This window comes from Bombina bombina, chromosome 1 (genome assembly GCF_027579735.1).
Source record: "Bombina bombina isolate aBomBom1 chromosome 1, aBomBom1.pri, whole genome shotgun sequence".
NCBI lineage: Eukaryota > Metazoa > Chordata > Amphibia > Anura > Bombinatoridae > Bombina > Bombina bombina.
In genome coordinates this window covers 1,572,081,058-1,572,102,048 of record NC_069499.1, presented here as the reverse complement: position 1 = coordinate 1,572,102,048, position 20,991 = coordinate 1,572,081,058, and the positions used below count along the sequence as shown (strand labels likewise).

General features: G+C 38.8%; 1 protein-coding gene and 1 pseudogene across 1 annotated transcript in view; both read right to left on the bottom strand.

The window, feature by feature from the left end:
* The window catches only part of NTN1 (netrin 1), a 281,192-nt gene that overhangs the window by 157,961 nt on the left and 102,240 nt on the right, over positions 1-20,991 (bottom strand). The gene's annotated exons all lie outside the window — the stretch shown is intronic.
* On the bottom strand, positions 9,315-9,433 carry LOC128646205 (uncharacterized; annotated as a pseudogene).

Sequence of the window (20,991 nt, the reverse complement as noted above, 5' to 3'; positions counted from 1 at the left end):
TGTCAAGCTCTGTACATGTGAAGATGAGACCTGTGAGGTTTGTGAAGCTCTGTACATGTGACGAAGAGACATGTGAGGTTTGTGAAGCTCTGTATATAAGAAGATTAGATTTAAGAGGTTCTGGAAGCTCTGTACATGTGACGATGAGACCTGTGAGGTTTGTGAAGCTCTGTACATGTGAAGATGAGACCTGTGAGGTTTGGGGAGCTCTATACATGTGAAAATGAGACCTGTGAGGCTTGTGAAGCTCTGTACATGTGAAAATGAGACCTGTGAGGTTTGTGAAGCTCTGTACATGTGAAGATGAGACCTGTGAGGTTTGTGAAGCTCTGTACATGTGAAGATGAGACCTGTGAGGTTTGTGAAGCTCTGTACATGTGAAGATGAGACCTGTGAGGTTTGGGAAGCTCTATACGTGTGAAGATGAGAGCTGTGAGGTTTGGGAAGCTCTGTACATGTGAAGATGAGACCTGTGAGGTTTGGGAAGCTCTGTACATGTGAAGATGAGACCTGTGAGGTTTGGGAAGCTCTGTACATGTGAAGATGAGACCTGTGAGGTTTGGGAAGCTCTATACGTGTGAAGATGAGACCTGTGCGGTTTGGGAAGCTCTATACGTGTGAAGATGAGAGCTGTGAGGTTTGGGAAGCTCTATACGTGTGAAGATGAGACCTGTGAGGTTTGGGAAGCTCTATACATGTGAAGAAGAGACCTGTGAGGTTTGGGGAGCTCTGTACATGTGAAGATGAGATCTGTGAGGTTTGCAAAGCTATGCACATGTGAAGATGAGACCTGTGAGGTTTGGGAAGCTCTATACGTGTGAAGATGAGAGCTGTGAGGTTTGGGGAGCTCTGTACATGTGAAGATGAGAGCTGTGAGGTTTGGGAAGCTCTATACATGTGAAGATGAGACCTGTGAGGTTTGGGGAGCTCTGTACATGTGAAGATGAGACCTGTGAGGTTTGCAAAGCTATGCACATGTGAAGATGAGACCTGTGAGGTTTGGGAAGCTCTATACGTGTGAAGATGAGAGCTGTGAGGTTTGGGAAGCTCTATACATGTGAAGATGAGACCTGTGAGGTTTGGGGAGCTCTATACATGTGAAGATGAGACCTGTGAGGTTTGGGGAGCTCTATACATGTGAAGATGAGACCTGTGAGGTTTGGGGAGCTCTATACATGTGAAGATGAGACCTGTGAGGTTTGGGGAGCTCTGTACATGTGAAGATGAGACCTGTGAGGTTTGGGAAGCTCTATACATGTGAAGATGAGACCTGTGCGGTTTGGGGAGCTCTGTACATGTGAAGATGAGACCTGTGAGGTTTGCAAAGCTATGCACATGTGAAGATGAGACCTGTGACATTTGGGGAGCTCTGTATATGTGAAGATGAGACCTTTGAGGTTTGGGAAGCTCTGTACATATGGAGATGATACATGTGAGGTTTGGGAAGTCCTGTATATGTGAATAATATACATTTGAGGTTTGGTAAGCTCTATACACGTGAAGATTAGACCTGTGAGGTTTGGGAAGCCCTGCATTTGAGGTTTAGGAAGCTGTGTACACGTGAAAGTAAGACACGTGAGGTTTTGGTAGCTCTGTACACGTGAATAAGAAAACCCCTTAAACATGAAGAAGATACATGTGAGATATATAGATATATAGATATCTGTACATTACTAGTGGGAAACTAATAGCCTGGGGGTCACAAGCAGGCATCAAACATTTTTTCCTTCAACTCCCTAGCTCTCCCGCTGGAAAAGAGAGAATGGCCCATTTTTTGCCTAGAAAACATATATCCAGTGGCAGCTCTATGGGACCGAGGTGGACAGTGGGCTCCTCTGTTCATTACAAAGGCATCTTAAAATCTTAAAGATGTCAGCTTCACTGATGCTTTGAATATGCACTACTGGTAGCTAGCTGCTGATTGGTGGCTGTATGCCTCTTGTCTTTGGCTCACCAGGTGTATTCAGCCAGCTCCTAGTAGTGCCATGCTGCTCCCTCAACAAAGTATACCAAGAGAATGAAGCACATTTAACAATAGAAGTACATTGGAATGTTGTTTAAAATGGTATGTTCTGTCTGAATCATGAAAGAAAAATTTGGGGTTTCATTTCCCTTTAAACTTAGCACTTTTTATTCTGGTGTGATGTTTTAATACTTGTCCATTTAAAGGGTTATTAAACACTAAACAAACATTAGCCTGTGCATGATATGAAGATCTATTTGTTTGGAATTATATTGCGGTTTAAATATTAAAAACAATAAGTTTAAGCGCTAGATTACAAGTGGCACAAATTTTTTTTTTTTGTTTGTTCGGAAAGACAGCTGAAAGTAAACTTTTCACGCCGGCTGGTTAGCGCTCGTTTTACAAGTTGAAAGTACATTGTGCATGAGCGAAATCTAATGTGTGTCAACTTCAGGACTACGTATATAGCAACTACTTTAACTTCTTCTCCCTATAGACTCCAAAGAAGTGTGCTTATCGATTGCGCACTAACCCAATACTTTGTAAGGCCTACAGCGCTAAACCCAAAGGTAGTTATGATTATTTTATTTCCAAAATAAATGTTCAAAAACACACAATCACAGACACACACAGAGTTATACACATGCACATGCACATGCACGCACACACACACATACACTCACAGTCATACACACACACAGTCACATACACACAGAGAGTTATACACATGCACATATACACACACATACACTCACAAACATACACACACACAGTCACATACACAAAATAGTTATACTCATGCACGCACACACACACATACACTAACAAACATACACACAGTCACATACACACAGAGAGTTATACACATGCGTACACACACATACACTCACAAACATACAGACACACACACAGTCACATACACACAGAGAGTTATACACATGCACAGTCACATACACAAAATAGTTATACTCATGCACGCACACACACACATACACTAACAAACATACACACAGTCACATACACACAGAGAGTTATACACATGCGTACACACACATACACTCACAAACATACAGACACACACACAGTCACATACACACAGAGAGTTATACACATGCACGCACACAAACACATACACTCACAAACATACACACACACAGTCACATACACACAGAGAGTTATACACATGCACGCACACATACACTCACAAACATACAGACACACACACAGTCACATACACACAGAGAGTTATACACATGCACGCACACAAACACATACACACACACAAACATACACACAGTCACAGACACACACAGAGTTATACACATGCACATGCACGCACACACACACTCACAAACATACACACACACACACAGTCACATACACACAGAGAGTTATACACATGCACATGCACGCACACACAAACATACACACACACAGTCACATACACACAGAGAGTTATACACATACACATGTACGCACACACACACATACACTCACAAACATACACACACACAGTCACATACACACACAAAGTTATACACATGCACATGCACGCACACACACACACATACACTCACAAACATACTGACACACACACAGTCACATACACATAGAGAGTTATACACATACATATGCACATGCACGCACACACATACACTCACAAACATACTGACACACACACAGTCACCTACACACAGAGAGTTATACACATACACATGCACACACACACACACATACACTCACAAACATACAGACACACACGCAGTCACATACACACAGTGTCTCGCTTGCCTAGGCCAAAATACACCCCTATATATATATATATATATATATATATATATATATATATATATATATGCGTACATTTATTTATATACATGTGTATACATTTGTTTATATGTATGTATATACAAATAGATTAGACGTGTATATCCATAAATGTGTGTATATATATATATATACCCATAACATATTTAGACATGTATATATTGATTCCAGTTAAACTCATATACCATAAACCTTTTAACCCCTAAATAAAAATGTAATTCATATTTATATATTATTTATCCGATAGTGCATTTATTTTAATGTATTATGTTGTGTTTGGTGCACATTTTTTTACCCCTTACATGGTGTCTTCACTCGTGCTAACCCAATGAGCGCAAATATTGTTTGTGCTTGACCGCACACATTTACTTTCAACTTGTAATACGTGCACATATTAGCGCAGTTGCGATATTGCTTATCACGACCTGCACTAACTTTAGCGCACCAATTGTAATCTAGCCTTTAGTGTCCATAAATCCTGGGTACTGCCATGTTGTAACCTAGGTTTCCTTTTTTTTACTGAAACCTATTACGGACAGTTATAAATGCTCTTTCATGTTTAACAGGAATTGAAAAGCACATCATTTTAACGATTAAATTACAGGAACATTTATCCAATATATATTGATTATAAATTATACTGTAAAAGTTGTTATATTACATCTAATTAAACATTGAGGGGTAGGTTACAAGTGGAGCACTAAATTATCTTGCGCTCGCAAATGGGCAACTTTGCCGATTTGCAGGCGCGTGATAGTTAACAAGCCATTACAAGTTGCTGGTTTTTGCTACTGCGATCTCTGGTTAATTTTATAAATGGGCCCCAAATGCCCCCAGAATACAGAGTAGTGCATTTTATTAAAAAAATATAGATAGCAGCATCTTTATTGTTTAATAAAATAACTGCACGGCCGTATTTTGGGGTAAAGTAGGCGGGTGTGGGGTGTTAGAAAAAAAAATGGCACTGAAAAGTGCCTTTACATTGCGGTCCATGGGAACTGTGTGTTCTCAGTAAATATATATGTAAATGCTTATATACATACATATTTATGTGTTAATATGTGTGTCAGCATATACATATACACTCATTGGCCACTTTATTAGGTACACCTGCTCAAATTCTTGGTAACACAAATTGCTAATCAGCCAATCACATGGCAGCAACTCAATGCATTTACGCATCTAGAAGTGGTGAAGATGACTTGCTGAAGTTTAAACTGAGCATCAGAATGGGGAATAAAGGGGATTTAAGTGACTTTGAACGTAATATGGTTGTTGGTGCCAGACGGACTGGTCTGAGTATTTAAAAAACTGCTGATCTACTGGGATTTTCACGCACAACCATCTCTAGGGTTTACAGAGAATGGTCTGAAAAGAGAAAATATCCAGTGAGTGGCAGTTGTGTGGACAACAATGCCTTGTTGATGTCAGAGGTCAGAGGAGAATGGGCAGACTGGTTCGAGATAACTTGTTACAACCAAGGTATGAAGAATACCATCTCTGAACGCACAACATGTCGAACCTTGAAGACGATGGCTACAGCAGCAGAAGACCACACACCGGGTGTCAATATTTTACTTTGATCAGATCAGCCAATAGGATGTAAGCAGCTCTCATCCTATTGGCTGATTTGATATTTTCAGCCAATAGGAATGCAAGGATACCCCTATCTAAAAGTGATACCTTGCATTTAAGCTTCAGTGTGCGGTGCACGATCGCACAAAGAGGACCTCCGTGTCAGATGGAGGACAGATTCGCCTCCACTCTGCCAGACGAAAAGATTGAAGATGGTTCCACGCTGGATGAAGATGTAGCGCCGCTCTTCAGGAATGGTGAGTACCGATTTTGGGGTTAGTGATAGGATTTGTTTAAATTTTTGGGGGTGGCTTTTTTTTTTATAGATTAGGGTGTTTTTTGTTTTTTTAATGGGCTGTAAAAGAGCTGAATGCCATTTTAAGGGCAATTCTCATACAAATGCCCCTTTAAGGGCAATGGGTAGATTAGATTTTTGTTAAATTTATGATTTGTTTTGGGGGTTGAGGGGTTGTAATGTTAGGGGGGACTTTGAAGTTTTTTTGGGGTAAAAGAGCTGATCGCTTTAGAGCAATGCTCTACAAAAGGCTCTTTTAAGGGCTATTGGTAGTTTATTTATAGATTAGGGGGTTCTTGGGTGGCTGTTTTTTTTTTTAAAAACGGGGTATTAGATTAGGAATATCTTTTTTTTATTTTGGATAATTTTGTTTGTTATTTTCTGTAATGTTAGATTTAGTTACTTTGTGTCATTTTAGAGCTTGTTATTTTCTGTAAAGTTAGGTTTTGTTTGTTTTTTCGTAGTGTTAGGAATTTTACATTTTGTAATTTGTTTTTTATTTTTGGTATCTTTTATTTTTTTTAAATAGTAATGTTAGCTTTTTTATAGTTTAAGCTTAGTTTTTTTTTTATTTCACAGGTAAGTTTTTATTTATTTTAAGGTAGTCATATTGTAACTTTAAAGTTAGGGGTTAATAGCTTTATTTACTGTTAGGATTTTATAAAACCTTCTTTTCTCCATAGACTTCAATGGGGAATGCGTTAATGCAATCGCCATTTCGCAATCTCAGGTGTTAGGTTTTTTTCGAACACTTTTTCTCCATTGATCCCTATGGGGGAATACGTGCACGTTTTCATTTGTGCGCAAGCATTTTGAGCTGGTATTGCAAGTTGAAAGTAAATGTGTTCACTTTAGCGCACCTAAAGTTAATGCTCAACGAGTTAGTGCGTCCTCAGAGTTGTAGTTTACTGTTTCACAAAACAAAAAGTTGCACTAAACACATAAAAAATACATTACACAATAGTCACGCTTGTAATAACACCATCTATCAAAAATTATTAAAAAAATATTGCATAAAAAAAAACAAAATTTATGCTTACCTGATAAATGTATTTCTTCCAGATATGATGAGTCCACAGGTTCATCTTAATTACTGTTGGGAATATCACTCCCAGGCCAGCAGGAGGAGGCAAAGAGCACCACAGACAAACTGTTAAGCATCACTCCCTTACCCACAACCCCCAGTCATTCGACCGAAAATAAATGGAGAAAAATGAGAAACACAAGGTGGGGAGGTGTCTGAGGTTTAGCCAAAAATTATCTTTAAAACAAAAAACAATGCATCCATGGACTCACCATATCTGGAAGAAATAAATTTATCAGGTAAGCATAAATTTTGCTTTCTTTCTAAGATATGGTGAATCCACGGGTTCATCTTAATTACTGTTGGGAACCAATACCCAAGCTAGAGGATACAGATGAATAGGGAGGGACAAAAACAAGCATGCCTAAACAGAAGACATCGCCGCTTGAAAAACCTTTCTCCCAAAAGCAGCCTCAGCCGAGGCAAAAGTATCAAATTTGGAAAAAGTATGCAAAGAAGACCAAGCTGCAGCCTTGCAAATTTGTTACATGGAAGCTTCATTTTTAAAAGCCCAAGAAGAGACAACAGCCCTGATGGAATGAGCCGTAATTCTCTCAGGAGGTTGCTTACCAGCAGTCTCATAGGCTAGACGAATAACACTTCGCAACCAAAAAGAAAGAGTAGAAGCAGGAGCTTTCTGACCCTTTCATTTCCCTGAGAAACAGACAAAAAGAGCAAAAGATTGGCGAAAATCCTTAGTCGCCTCCAGATAAAATTTAAAAGCATGTACAACATCCAAATTGTGCAACAGACATTCTTTGTAAGAAGAAGGCTTAGGACATAGAGATGGAACAACAATCTCCTGATTAATATTCTTATTAAAAACAAAAACTTAGTACGAAGAACCGCCTTATCAGCATGTAAAATAAGATAAGGTGAATCATACTGCAAAGCTGAGAGTTCAGAGACTCTCAATGCAGAAGAGATAGCTAAAAGAAATAGAACCTTCCAAGATAACAACTTAATATCTAAGGAATGTAACGGTTCAAAAGGAGGATATTAAAAAAAATAAATTAAGAACAAAGATTAAGGCAAACAGATAAAGCAGAAATTTGACCCTTCAGGGTACAGACTGATAAACCTTTCTACAGACCTTCCTGGAGAAAAGACAAAATCCTAGGGATCCTAACCCCAATACAAGAGAAACCCTTAGATTCACACCAATAGAGATATTTACCCATATTGTATGGTAAATCTTCCTAGTAACAGGCTTACGGCCTGAATCATGGTCTCAACGACCGACTCAGGAAAACCACACTTAGATAGAATTAAGTGTACAATATCCACGCAGTAAGCTTCAGAGAAATGAGATTTGGATGAAGGAATGGACCCTGAATAAGAAGGTCCTTCCTTAGAGAAAGTCTCTAAGGTGGGAGAGATGACATCTCCACTAAATCTGCATGCGAGATACTGCAAGGCCATGCAGGAGCTATTAGATCACTGAAGCTCTCTCCTGCTTGATACGAGCAATGACTCGTGGAAGGAGAGCATGAGGAGGAAACAGCTAGTCTGAAATCCCAAGGAACCGCTAGATCATCTTCCAGAGTGGCCTGAGGATCTCTTGACCTTGAACTGTATCTTGGAATCTTGGCGTTCTGACGAGACACCATTAGATCCAACTTCCGGATGGAGTTCCCACTCCTTGGGATGGAATGTCTGTCTGCTTAGGAATTCTACTCCCCAGTTTCCACTCCTGGAAAGTGGATGGCAGACAGATAAAAACTGTGAGCTACCACCCACTGAATATTCCGAGCAATGGTTAGGGAACTCCTAGTTCTTCCCTGGAGGTTGAAGTAAGCCACTGAGACTATGATGACTGACTGAAACCTGATAAACTGTACTAAAGACAGCTAAGGCCAAGCCATCAAAGCATTTAAATCGATCTCAACTCTAAGATGTTGAAGGGAATAGAAGACTTCTCTCGAGTCCAAAGTCCCCGCACCTATAACGAGTCCCAAACTGCTCCCCAGTCCAACAGGCTGGCGACCGTGGTCACAACCACCCAGGAAGGTCTCCGAAAGCAAGTGCCCTGAGGCAGACCTTCCTGAGAGATCCACCACTGGGAAGAGTCTCTCGTTGACTGATCTAAATCAATCCTCTGAGAAAGATCTTTTACCATTGCCTGAGCAAGCATAGCTGCAAAGCTCTCAGATGGCATTGAGCAAGGGAAAGATATCCATGGAGGCCACCATCAGTCATACATTAAGCCACTGACGGTCTAACAGCAGACTGAAGGGACCGGCAAGTGGAAAGAATATTTACTCTTCTGACCTCCATCAGAAAAATCTTCATCAATATGTAGTCTGTGAGAGTGAAGAGGAAACAACAACATCTCTGTGTGAGATTTACTTGAAGAAAAGATGGCGCTTGAACCAATATGTCATCCAGGTAGGGCGCCACAGCAATTCCCAGAGACTGGAACACTGCCAAGAAAGCCCCCAGGACCTTTGAATATATTCTGAGAGCTGTGGCAAGTCCAAACAGAAGGGCCACAAACTGAAAGAGTTTGTTTAGGAAGGCAAAACTCAGAAATTTGTGATGATCCCTGTGAGTGGGAACATTAAGGTACGCATCTACCGCACCCGGTGTTCCCAGGTGGACTCCCATCCAGGTACTGACCGGGCCTGACTCTGCTAAACTACAGAGATCAGATGGGATTGGGTACATTCAGAGTAGAGTGACAGTAGACCCTTAGATCTATGGCCATCATGAATTGACTTTCTTGCCCTAAAGGAAGAAAAGTGCAAATAGTCTCCATCATGAAGGATGGAACTCTAAGAAAATGTTTAGACATTCCTTGTCAAGAATGGGACGGAAATTTCCTTCTATTTTGAGAACCACAATTAGGTTGGAGAAAAAAAAGAGGCCCTGTACCTGTGATGAAACTAGAACTTTCACTCCCAGGGATGAGAGATCTTGCACACACTTCAAGAACACTTCTATTTTATCTGGTCAGCAGATAATCTTGAAAAATTAATTCTTCTCCACCTGAAAGACAGCTGTTAAGACTGCCAGTCTTGGTCCAAATAAGGTCTCACCCTTGTAAGGAGTCGCCAGAAGCTTAATTTGGAGTAAAAATTGAAAATATTCCAAATATGGAGTGGACACGGTTGACACGTCTTGGTCCGATTGAGTATTAAACCTGCACCTGCAGTGTTATAAAGGCAAGGTTGTGCCACTAAGCCACAAGTAGACTTAAGTAGACAAAAAATCGCTCCAGATGATCCACAACCTCCAGCTTCTTAACCATTGATCTGCAAAGGAGCAACTATCCTCCATAGTTCTCTTCTACTTAAGGCACAGTGCATTTTAATGAAGTCAGTTACAGGAAAAACCTGAAAAATATTTCATAGCACGTCAATAACACTTCCTCAAAGGAAGTAGCATCTTAGAAAATTTACTAAACTTCTAAGTGTTGACAACGACAAGGTAGCAGTGTCGTTCCAGTAGCTAAAACATACAAGAGGTATTCCAGCATACGTCTGAAGGTGGTCACTTCAGCATCAGAGGAAGGAATTATACTGTCGGAATCACCCTCAGAAACTACTGGCGAATCCTCCTCACCATATTTAGGAGAGAGAAAACCTGTGTAGCAGAATGCGGAACAGACACCTTAACATCCGATTCTTAAAGGGACAGTATACACTCATTTTCATATAACTGCATGTAATAGACACTACTATAAAGAATAAGATGCACAGATACTGATATAAAAATCCAGTATAAAACTGTTTAAAAACTTACTTAGAAGCTCTCAGTTTAGCTCTGTTGAAAACGTAGCTGGAAAGCCCACTGAAAGTGGGAAATAAGACACCCCCCCCAAAAGACCCCCCCCCCCCTTCTTTTGCATATGAAAAGACCCTTTACACAAACAGGAGCAAGCTGGAGTAGGTAGCTGACGGTCTCATAAAACTTTGGGGCTTAGATAGGAGTCTGAAAATCAGAACAATGTTATTTAAAAATAAGCAAAACTATACATTTAAAAAAAAAAAAAAAAAACTTTATGGGCTATCTAAATAGATCATCTACAAAACATTTATGCAAAGAAAAAATTAGTGTATAATGTCCCTTTAATTGACTTCTTGCATTTACCCTGTAGAAAAGGAAAGACAGATAAGCCGCAGATATTGAAGAGAATACTTGAACTGCAAATTCTGCAGGCAAATACACTCCTTCAGGAGATTGAGAGGAACCGCAGGGCACTGCATGTGATGCCATAAAAGCTTGGGACATTTAAGGAGAAAGCGGTGGTTATGCCTAAACAGCATCATCCTGGGAGACATGAGGCTCAGAGTGCAACATCTATCCGTATCACAGAAATGCACAGACATTATCTAAACTGTCTAAAACATTTTCCAGAGGACATGAGGCTCCAAAACAAGGACATCCTTAATCCGAAAAATGCATTTAAAATGAGGGGGACAGAAATGTTTAAACAGAAACAATTGGTCCACAAATTCTTTAGCCTGGATAGGCACTCCTAAACGAAACATCTTTGTTATGAAAATGTTTTATCCAATAATAAGGACATCAATGTTTACACAAACACAATAAGTCCACAAGAGCAAGCAAACTATACAACGAGGCTGTGAAAATTCCTCACTAAGATGAAAAAACCTTGAAGTTAATAAATCCTTAACGTAAGGATTAACGTCACATACACATATAAGCAATTAGCAAGAACCAGGAACACGTATCCATATGTACCATTTGCAAATAGCTACTTAAACAAGTGAGTGAAAAGATAAAACTGCGTCTCTCAATTCACTGACGTAGCCTAAGAACGCCGCTCCGTTCCAGTCAGAGAACTAGGCGGAGTTAAAAACCTGACTCATTGACAGCCTAAAATGACGCCTCTCCGATTCCTAAAGGGGAAGAAGGAGGCGGGAGCAGGAAAAAAAAAAACATGGAAATGAAGTGCGCATTCACCACGCTTCATTCTGCAAAAAATAAACTGCTAGAGAAAAAATAAAAGGCGGTGATACAGGTAATAAAATAAGACACCGCTCTCAAAGATAAACGGTTGATTAACCCCTGGAAAAGGCGCAGCTCTATAAACGGCACGCTCCAAACTGCCGCTAACCAGGGACAGCCAGAATGCCCAGAAATCAAAACATTTTCAAAACTGAATTAAATAAATAAATTATGTCAGATTAACCTAATGCGCCCTTTACTCATTCTAGCTACAGTAACACTTAGAACCATACCATAAAGATCTGTATATACAATAAAGTCTCAGAGATATAACCACATGAACCACAGAGGTAATTCCCAAAAATCATCAAATAACAATAAATGTGAATTTAATATAATTAAATTATATTAAATGAGCCCGATAAATCAGTTAATCCTTTCATACGCATAAAAGGAACGAACTCAAGTCTCCAGTGAAAATCTATAAAGTGCCTGCATACTGACTGAAACAAATTCTACTAAGGATTCTTGAAGTCCCATTTAAAAAGCAGAGAGTTAAATTTATTCTAAAACTCTGAAGTGCAAATCTCCTCACCTAGAAGACAAATTGCCCTTACTTGCATCTAGCCATCCGGCAGAAGGACAGCTCACAAGGCATGAAAGGACACATCTCCTCACAAAAGGCCTGTGGGAAAAGAAAGATCAGAGACAACTACTCTGGCTTTCTATACCATGGGCAGCAAGATGTTAGGAAAACGCAGCAAGTCCCACCTTACAAGTTCCTAACTGCTTTAAAGCCATCACTGCCCTGCTGAGAAGACTGACATGGAGTACGGCTAGACCCATCCTTTAAAAAAGGGGAAAGATCAGAGTACTACTCTGCTTTCAAAATAACAAACTCTTGATTGAAGTGAAATAAATCCAATGTTCTTCAGACACCAAAAACTTCACCTCCTCCATGCACCAAAGGCAAAGAGAATGACTGGGGGTTGTGGGTAAGAGAGTGATGCTTAACAGTTGGTCTGTGTTGCTCTTTGCCTACTTCTGCTGGCCAGGAGTGATATTCCCAACAGTAATTAAGATGAACCCCGGGACTCACCATATCTTAGGAAGAAATTTATAAAGGCTGAAAGATATACATATATATGTCTAAATATGTATATGTGTGTATTAGGGCTGGGCTATGAACCGTATATGCGGTTTTAAACCGCGATTAACCGTAGCGTTTTAAAAACCGCAAGAGTCTGTGGTTTTTATGGGGGGACGGGGCCTGCGTGGGGGGCGGACCACCGGTAACTGAGTGACATGTTCTGGCCTAGCATATAGCTAGGCAGAGGAGCCATGCACACACAGCAGTTAGAAGAGGCGGCACTGCGGGGCATAGAAGAGTGGAGACACGTGGTCAAGGTGGGTTGCTCACTCAGGCGACTGGAAGCTGGAGGCAAGCAAATAAGAAACTTGCACTACGGGCAGGATAAAGCAGCGATCTGACTGCACTGCCACTGTCTGCAGGGTTATAAAATCTAAAGTAAACAAGCTCCAGGGAGAGGGAGGGAGGCTCTGTGGAAGTGAAAGCAGTCTGAATAACAGATGTGGCTCTGCCCTGGCATATACTTATACCTGGAGATTTATCCAATAAAATATTTGTTTTTATTTTCATACATCTAAAAAGTAAGTAAAAAATGTTTAATGGCTAATGCTTTATTTACAGTATATATGTAATGGAGGTGTTTGAAAATAAAAACAATTATTTTATTAAATAAATCTCCAGGAATAAGTATATGCAGCAAGTTATTCAGACTGCTTTCACTTCCACTGAGCCTGTCTCCCCCCTCCCTCTCTCCCCCTCCCCTCAGCTTGTTTAGAAAATTAAGGTGTTTCAGTCATTTTTAAGAAAATCGCCATTAAATCGCAATCGCCTTTTTTTGGGTACAAAATCACAATTTTCATATATTCCATATCGCCCAGCCCTAGTGTGTGTGTATATATATATATATATATATATATATATATATATATATATATATATATATATATATACACACAGTAAATAAGTAAATATATATGTCTATATATGTATATGTGTGTATATATATATATATATATATATATATATATATATATATATATATGCTGTATTAGGTGTTTGTTTGCTCATGTCTAAGTGGATGAAATAAACCCTTTTCAACTTTGAAGCAAGATTACCGTGGTTTGCAGTGTTTCTTTATAGCATTCTATGTATATATGTGTGTATATATACAGTAAATATATACTGTATGTCTATATATGATAACTGTGCTAAAAGTTAGCTTTTTGTGCGCGTCGGGTTGCACTCATATTACAAGTTGAAAGTAAAAAGTTATTCCTTGCGCACTAAGCCGGCGCGTGTAAAAAGCCGAACTTAGACTATCGTGTGCACGTCCACTTATTCCCCATAGAAGTCAATGGAGCAAAAAAAGTGGAAAACAAACACGATCGCATATTCTCAAGTGCGCTAACCCGACATGAAATTATAAATAATTCCCATTCCAATGTTCTTCACATAGTAGAATATGTTCTTTTTATTCATAAATACACATTTCTATATACTGTATATCTGAAATATTTTGGTACAATAAATATTTACATATATATACCCCTGACAATTTCCATGATTTTCATTTATAAATAATTGGGTGTTTGGATCAGCAATTTCATTTTGATCTATCAAATAACTGAAGGACACAGTAATATTTCAGTAGTGAAATGAGGTTTATTGGATTAACAGAAAACAAAACTAGACAGGTGCATACATTTGGGCACACTTATCATTTTGTTGATTTGAATACCTGTAACTACCTAGCACTGATAAATTGGAACACACAATTGGTTTGGTGAGCCCATTAAGCCTTGAACTTCATAGACAGGTGCATCCAATCATGAGAAAAGGTATTTTAGGTGGCCAATTGCAAGTTGGTGTTCTCTTTGACTCTCCTCTGAAGAGTGGCAACATGGGGGCCTCAAAACAACTCTCAAATGACCTGAAAATAAAGATTGTTCAACATTATGGTTTAGGGGAAGGCTACAAAAAGCTATTGCATAGATTTAAGCTGTCAGTGTCCACTGTGAGAACATAGTGAGGAAATGGAAGACCACAGGGACAGTTCTTGTTAAGGCCAGAAGTGGCAGGCCAAGTAAAATATCGGAGAGGCAAAGGCAAAAGGATGGTGAGAACAGTCAAAAACAGCCCACAGACCACCTCCAAAGACCTACAACATAATCTTGCTGCAGATGGTGTCACTGTACATCGTTCAACAATTCAGCGCACTTTGCACAAGGAGAAACTGTAAGGGAGAGTGATGCGGAGGAAGCCTTTTCTGCACAACCGCCACAAACAGTCGCTTGAGTTATACAAACGCACATTTGGACAAGCCAGTTTCATTTTGGAAGAAGGTCCTGTGGACTGATGAAACAAAGATTAAGTTATTTGGTCATAACAAGGGGTGTTATGCATGGCGGCAAACGCACACAGCGTTTTTTTAAGACAAACACTTGCTACCCACAGTAAAATTTGGTGGATGTTCCATCAAGCTGTGGGGCTGTGTGGCCAATGCTGGTACTGTGAATCTTGTTAAAGTTGAGGGTTGCATGGATTCCACTCATTATCAGCAGATACTTGAGAATAATGTTGAGGAATCAGTCACAAAGTTAAAGTTATGCCGGGGCTAGATATATTAACAAGACAACGACCCAAAACACTGCTCAAAATCTACTCTGGCATTTATACAGAGGAACAAGTACAATGTTCTGGAATGGCTATCCCAGTCCCCAGACCTGAATATCATTAAAAATCTGTGGGTTGATTTGAAGCGGGCTGTCCATGCACGGCAACCATCAAACCTAACTGAACTGGAGATGTTTTGCAAAGAGGAATGGTTCAAAATACCTTCATCCAGAATTCAGACACTCATTACAGGCTATAGGAAGCGTCTAGAGGCTGTTATTTCTGCTAAAGGAGGCTCTACTAAATATTGAGGCGATATTTCTGTTGGGGTGCCCAAATTTATGCACCTGTCTAATTTTGTTTTGATGCATATTGCACATTTTCTGTTAATCCAATAAACCAAGCCAAGTAAGGTCAGTCCAGCCCCGAAATACCAGGCAATTCTCCTCTGAACAAGGAACATGACAACCCCAGACGATCGTTTCGGCCTCCTATGGGCCTCGTCAGTGAGGTGCAGCCACATTCCTCTAAGCACACTGGGCAAGGAGTCCACGTCTGGTTTCCCCCATCACCCATAGGGAGACTTCCCCAGGGTCATAATAATTTGCATACAAAGAGAGAAGCGCTCTACCAGGAACGAACAACAGCTCAGTGGCTTGTTCTATGGCGATTTACCATCCGGAAGCAGCCTCTTTTAGACCAGTGTGCTTTTCACAGAAGAAAACTTTCCTGAAGTATATCAGTCTGATCCCGCCAAGTAAGGTCAGTCCAGCCCCGAAATACCAGGCAATTCTCCTCTGAACAAGGAACATGACAACCCCAGACGATCGTTTCGGCCTCCTATGGGCCTCGTCAGTGAGGTGCAGCCACATTCCTCTAAGCACACTGGGCAAGGAGTCCACGTCTGGTTTCCCCCATCACCCATAGGGAGACTTCCCCAGGGTCATAATAATTTGCATACAAAGAGAGAAGCGCTCTACCAGGAACGAACAACAGCTCAGTGGCTTGTTCTATGGTGATTTACCACCCGGAAGCAGCCTCTTTTAGACCAGTGTGCTTTTCACAGAAGAAAACTTTCCTGAAGTATATCAGTCTGATCCCGCCAAGTAAGGTCAGTCCAGCCCCGAAATACCAGGCAATTCTCCTCTGAACAAGGAACATGACAACCCCAGACGATCGTTTCGGCCTCCTATGGGCCTCGTCAGTGAGGTGCAGCCACATTCCTCTAAGCACACTGGGCAAGGAGTCCACGTCTGGTTTCCCCCATCACCCATAGGGAGACTTCCCCAGGGTCATAATACCCGTTGCTCAGTGTGCCTAGAGGGATATGGCTGCACCTCACTGACGAGGCCCACAATAGGCCGAAACGTACGTCTGGGGTTTTGCTGTTTCTCTCGTTCAGAGAAGAATTGCCTGGTATTTCGGGGCTGGACTGCACTGTGAAGTCAGGATCAGACTGATATGCTTCAGGAAAGTTTTTCTCTGTGAAAGGCACATGTTGAGCAAAAAGAGGCTGCTTTTTGGGTGGTAACTAGCCATAGAACAAGCTATTATGCTATTGTTCGTTTCCAGGTTGAGCGCTTCTCTCTTTTTATTTAGACTGTATATATATATATATATATATATATATATACACATATATACATACATGATAATATTTAGGTATAGATATATACAGATATAAATATATATATAGATATACTTAGAACATATTCCGCTATGTGCAGAACATAGGAATGTGAAATATTTACAGTAAATACATAACCTTTTTTTTAAAATGAATATTGCATAAATATGTTTTTTTATGCTTTCATTTACTTAAAGGGACAGAAAACCCCAACATTTTCTTTCATGATTTGGAAAGAACAAACAATTTTAAACAATCACACTATAATTGTGACAGTACACTATAACGGTGTACTACAAGTGTAATAGAGACAGTACACTATAATTGTGACAGTACACTATAACTATAACGGTGTACTACAAGTGTAATAGAGACAGTACACTATAACTGTAACGGTGTACTACAAGTGTAATAGAGACAGTACACTATAATTGTGACAGTACACTATAACTGTAACGTTGTACTACAAGTGTAATAGAGACAGCACACTATAATTGTGACAGTACACTAAAACTGTAATGGTGTACTACAAGTGTAATAGAGACAGCACACTATAATTGTGACAGTACACTATAACTGTAATGGTGTACTACAAGTGTAATAGAGACAGTACACTATAATTGTGACAGTACACTATAACTGTAACGGTGTACTACAAGTGTAATAGAGACAGCACACTATAATTGTGACAGTACACTATAACTGTAACAGTGTACTACAAGTGTAATAGAGACAGTACACTATAATTGTGACAGTACACTATAACTGTAACGGTGTAATACAAGTGTAATAGAGACAGTACACTATAATTGTGACAGTACACTATAACTGTAACTGTGTACTACAAGTGTAATAGAGAGAGTACACTATAATTGTGACAGTACACTATAACTGTAAAGGTGTACTACAAGTGTAATAGAGACAGTACACTATAATTATGACAATACTTTATAACTGTAATGGTGTACTACAGGTGTAATTGAGACAGTACACTATAATTATGACAGTACATTATAACTGTAATGGTGTATTACAAGTGTAATAGAGACAGTACACTATAATTATGACAGTACATTATAACTGTAATGGTGTACTACAAGTATAATAGAGACAGTACAATATAATTATGACAGTACATTATAACTGTAACAGCGTACTACAAGTGTAATAGAGACAGTACAATATAACTGTGACACTACACTATAACTGTAACAAAGTACTACAAGTGTAATAGAGACAGTACACTATAATTGTGACATTACGCTATAACTGTAACGGTGTACTACAAGTGTAATAGAGACAGTACACTATAATTGTGACAGTACACTATAACTGTAACTGTGTACTACAAGTGTAATAGAGAGAGTACACTATAATTGTGACAGTACACTATAACTGTAACGGTGTACTACAAGTGTAATAGAGACAGTACACTATAATTATGACAATACTTTATAACTGTAATGGTGTACTACAGGTGTAATTGAGACAGTACACTATAATTATGACAGTACATTATAACTGTAATGGTGTATTACAAGTGTAATAGAGACAGTACACTATAATTATGACAGTACATTATAACTGTAATGGTGTACTACAAGTGTAATAGAGACAGTACAATATAATTATGACAGTACATTATAACTGTAACAGTGTACTACAAGTGTAATAGAGACAGTACAATATAATTATGACAGTACATTATAACTGTAACAGCGTACTACAAGTGTAATAGAGACAGTACAATATAACTGTGACACTACAGTATAACTGTAACAAAGTACTACAAGTGTAATAGAGACAGTACACTATAATTGTGACATTACGCTATAACTGTAACGGTGTACTACAAGTGTAATAGAGACAGTACATTATAATTGTGACAGTACATTATAACTGTAAAGGTGTACTTCAAGTTAAATAGAGACAGTACGCTATAATTGTGACATTACGCTATAACTGTAACAGTGTACTACAAGTGTAATAGAGACAGTACAATATAATTGGGACCGTACACTATAACTGTAATGGTGTACTACAAGTGTAATAGAGACAGGACACTATAATTGTGACAGTACACTATAACTGTAACGGTGTGCTACAGGTGTAATAGAGACAGTACATTATAACTGTGACAGTACACTATAACTGTAGCGGTATACTACAAGTGTAATAGAGACAGTATAATATAATTGTGACAATACACTATAACTGTAACGGTGTACTACAAGTGTAATAGAGAGAGTACAAAAAAATTGTGACCGTACACTGTAACTGTAAAGGTGGACTACAAGTGTAATAGAGACAGTACAATATAATTGTGACAGTACACTATAACTAACGGTGTACTATAAGTGTAATAGAGACAGTACACTATAACTGTAACGGTGTGCTACAGGTGTAATAGAGACAGTACATTATAATTGTGACAGTACACTATAACTGTAACGGTGTACTACAAGTGTAACAGAGACAGTACAATATAATTGTGACAATACACTATAACTGTAACGGTGTACTACAAGTGTAATAGAGAGAGTACAAAATAATTGTGACAGTACATTGTAACTGTAACGGTGGACTACAAGTGTAATAGAGACAGTACAATATAATTGTGACAGTACACTATAACTAACGGTGTACTACAAGTGTAATAGAGACAGTAAACTATAACTGTAACGGTGTACTACAAGTGTAATAGAGACAGCACACTATAATTGTGACAGTACACTATAACTGTAACAGTGTACTACAAGTGTAATATAGACAATACACTATAATTGTGACAGTACACTGTAACTGTAACGGTGTAATACAAGTGTAATTGAGACAGTACATTATAATTGTGACAGTACACTATAACTGTAACTATGTACTACAAGTGTAATAGAGAGAGTACACTATAATTGTGACCGTACACTATAACTGTAACGGTATACTACAAGTGTAATAGAGACAGTACACTATAATTATGACAATACCTTATAACTGTAACGGTGTAATACAGCTGTAATTGAGACAGTACACTATAATTATGACAGTACATTATAACTGTAATGTTGTACTAGAAGTGTAATAGAGACAGTACAATATAATTGTGACAATACACTATAACTGTAACGGTGTACTACAAGTGTAATAGAGAGAGTACAAAATAATTGTGACAGTACATTGTAACTGTAACGGTGGACTACAAGTGTAATAGAGACAGTACAATATAATTGTGACAGTACACTATAACTAACGGTGTACTACAAGTGTAATAGAGACAGTAAACTATAACTGTAACGGTGTACTACAAGTGTAATAGAGACAGCACACTATAATTGTGACAGTACACTATAACTGTAACAGTGTACTACAAGTGTAATAGAGACAGTACACTATAATTGTGACAGTACACTGTAACTGTAACGGTGTAATACAAGTGTAATTGAGACAGTACATTATAATTGTGACAGTACACTATAACTATAACTATGTACTACAAGTGTAATAGAGAGAGTACACTATAATTGTGACCGTACACTATAACTGTAACAGTATACTACAAGTGTAATAGAGACAGTACACTATAATTATGACAATACCTTATAACTGTAACGGTGTAATACAGGTGTAATTGAGACAGTACACTATAATTATGACAGTACATTATAACTGTAATGGTGTACTAGAAGTGTAATAGAGACAGTACACTATAATTATGACAATACTTTATAACTGTAATGGTGTACTACAGGTGTAATTGAGACAGTATACTATAATTATGACAGTACATTATAACTGTAATGGTGTACTACAAGTGTAATAGAGACAGTACAATATAATTATGACAGTACATTATAACTGTAACAGCGTACTACAAGTGTAATAGAGACAGTACAATATAACTGTGACACTACACTATAACTGTAACAAAGTACTACAAGTGTAATAGAGACAGTACACTATAATTGTGACATTACGCTATAACTGTAACGGTGTACTACAAGTGTAA